Source organism: Etheostoma cragini, chromosome 18 (assembly GCF_013103735.1).
Source record: "Etheostoma cragini isolate CJK2018 chromosome 18, CSU_Ecrag_1.0, whole genome shotgun sequence".
Taxonomy (NCBI): Eukaryota; Metazoa; Chordata; class Actinopteri; order Perciformes; family Percidae; genus Etheostoma; species Etheostoma cragini.
In genome coordinates, this window is record NC_048424.1 from 39,120 (window position 1) to 42,043 (window position 2,924).

General features: G+C 40.6%; 3 non-coding genes across 3 annotated transcripts; 2 read left to right on the top strand and 1 right to left on the bottom strand.

Moving 5' to 3' along the window:
• The first annotated feature begins 1,378 nt into the window (after positions 1-1,378).
• On the top strand, positions 1,379-1,451 carry trnaa-agc. The gene has a single exon. It is a non-coding gene; the product is annotated as a tRNA-Ala (tRNA).
• Positions 1,452-1,785: 334 nt separating this feature from the next.
• On the bottom strand, positions 1,786-1,858 carry trnaa-agc. The gene has a single exon. It is a non-coding gene; the product is annotated as a tRNA-Ala (tRNA).
• Positions 1,859-2,355: 497 nt separating this feature from the next.
• On the top strand, positions 2,356-2,428 carry trnaa-agc. Its single transcript has one exon. It is a non-coding gene; the product is annotated as a tRNA-Ala (tRNA).
• The last annotated feature ends 496 nt before the right edge of the window (positions 2,429-2,924 follow it).

The window sequence follows — 2,924 nt, forward strand, 5'->3', positions numbered from 1 at the left end:
ACCCAGTCTAACCTAGCTAACCAGACCACAGACCGACCCAGTGACCCGGACCGACCCAGTGACCCGGACCGACCCAGCGACCCGTGCAGGCCCTCGCCCTGAGGGAGCGTTAGAGACCATGTGACCAACAGCTAACGCTAACTGGTCCCTCGGTACCAACAACGCTATATTATAAACGATATGTAACCTAGCAACAGCGATTATGAGTTAGTCCTGAGAACGAATGTTTTGGTAGGAACCTAAGTTCACATCGTATGTTTCTCCGGGATCAGCCCGCGTCAAGGACGTCTACATTCCGATTGGCGGCTGGCGTCAGCCGGTTAACCGCGTCATAGCTCATTAGCATAAAGGTGGGAAATTTCAACTTTCTGAATGACGCTCAAAACGCTCAAAACACGACTTCCGGTAACGTTAGACGTCGGGTCGGTTGCGGTGTGGATTTCCGGTAAGTTGAACACATGTTTATCGCAGAAACTCAGGTAAAGCCGTAAAAATTAGAAATTGGTCACTCTGACCCGAGTTAAACGGAGGACACGTGATCTGCTGGGACGTTGGGGGGGGGGGGGGGGGGGGGGGGGGGGGGGTTAAATGTGTGTGGGAGTCCTTATTATTATTATTATTATTATTATTATTATTATTATTGTGTTAAATATGGATGTTTGAAGGAGTTGTGTATCCGATCCTCTCGTAACGCATACCGACCTTTAACTGACGTTGATGGATTTATAATACAAGCTGTTAAACCATAAATAATAATAATAATAATAATAATAATAATTATAATAATAATAATAATAATAATAATAATTATAATAATAATAATAATAATAATACATTTTAGTTAACAGCGCCTTTCTAACACTCAAGGACGCTTTACAGACAATAAAAGACAGATACAGGGAACATAAAAGTGTAAAAATCTACTGTCTTTCTCTCCTCTGTGAACATGTTTATTAATCCCACTTAAAGGCCACTAGAGGGCGTGTGGCGTATGATTTAGGATCAATGACAGCAGGTTAGACCGTATTCTCCTCAGCGGATATCAGATCCGTTACCTTACATTTTGTCACCTTATATTTTGCGAACTGTTCCACTGATGTAGAAAGTGTTTCTAAAACGGGTTAAATTTGACCCGAGGTCAACAGGAGGGCCAAGCAGCAGCCTCATTGTGTGCCACCGCTGTGTTACAGCGCCGCCACAAGGGGGCAGTATACATACGTGTACTAATACTCGTTCGTTAAGAGGAAACTGGTCAGATGTGTGTAAAACTACGCTGCGATCCTTGCACTGGGACACAACCAGTAGCTGGTACATTGTGTACTGTTACGATACATGTGTTATGTATATAATCCATGACGTATACTCGGTAGGTCCTAACGGGGGATTAGCTCAGATGGTAGAGCGCTCGCTTAGCATGCGAGAGGTAGCGGGATCGATGCCCGCATCCTCCAGTTGCTTTTTTGTTTTTGTTTTCTCCACATGACAGTACAAAGTAGATGGAACTCTCTATTGGAGCACAATCCATGACCATAAAGCAAAAAAGGTGTTTCAAAAGTCCTGAATATTAAATGTTGCACATTAATGAGATTAAGTGATCGATTAAATATGGTCGAATATGAAAGGTGGTGATGTGTTGACCTTTTGGGGAAGTAAGTTCACTCTTGGAAATAGACTTCCGTTATATGATGAGAATGATATGAGCATGTCAGCAACATAATGACAAAAATAATAAGCCTTTAGACCTCATGCTGCACTACATCCGTCTTCAGTAGAAGAAGAAATAGTTGGAGGATGCGGGCATCGATCCCGCTACCTCTCGCATGCTAAGCGAGCGCTCTACCATCTGAGCTAATCCCCCATTATGCCAAACTAGTCCTATAGTATAGTGGATAGACAACGTTCAGACGTCACGTGTTCCAATGCATAAAAAGTGAAGCTGAAAAAGTGACAACATTGATCGAAAGACACAAAAGAGATTTATATATCTGGAGAAAAACAAAAGTAATAAAAGAACTTGTGTGTGACACAAGATGTAAAAAAAAAAAAAAAATGCTAAAATGTCTACAAAAGTAACTAATGTAAAAAAAAAAAAAAAGCTTTAAAATTTTTGGGGAAAAAAAACAAAATGTCAAAATATTTATATTTGGAGAAGAATAATTATTAATAGAAATTGTGTGTCACTAATAAAAAAAAAAAGACAAATGTCAATAAAAGTGACAAAAGTGAGAAACAAATTGGAAAAAAAATGACATTTTGATGTTTTCCCCCCCAAATAATTTTTACTGACATGTTGCTTTTTTTTTGTATTTGTCACAACAACTTGGTGTCAAAGCAATGTTGAGAGCAGTGCATCATGGGGGATTAGCTCAGATGGTAGAGCGCTCGCTTAGCATGCGAGAGGTAGCGGGATCAATGCCCGCATCCTCCAGGTATTTCTTCTTCTAACACAACATGAGATGCAGTTATTATAATTATTATTTTATATATATATAGTTCATCCTCGGTTCGTACTGCCGGCCCGGTTTTGAACGTGCACCGGCCCTTTTTGGGAAAAGGATTTTATTTAAACTTGAGCTTCATTTTGTGAACTTTAACTGACCGTTCAGTCGCCTGAGAGATGTTTCTAAATCTCCTCCAGGGCAGCAGTAGCTCCGAATGTTAAGGTTGTACGGATGGAGTCGGATGACAGTGGCTGCGGCTGGTTCATAGTGTTTCATATAATAATATTAGGGCTTGTTGATTAATATCTGAATTTAATACATTGAACTGGATTTAGAGAAATATGGCATGCAGAGAAATGAACACACGGTGTTAAAAACACCTGAACACTGGTTACATCATACAGCAGCATCAGTTATGATATTGAGTGTTTTCGCTCTGAAATAATCCTCCATATTCCTGTTGTCCTGTCCCCCCCCCCCCCC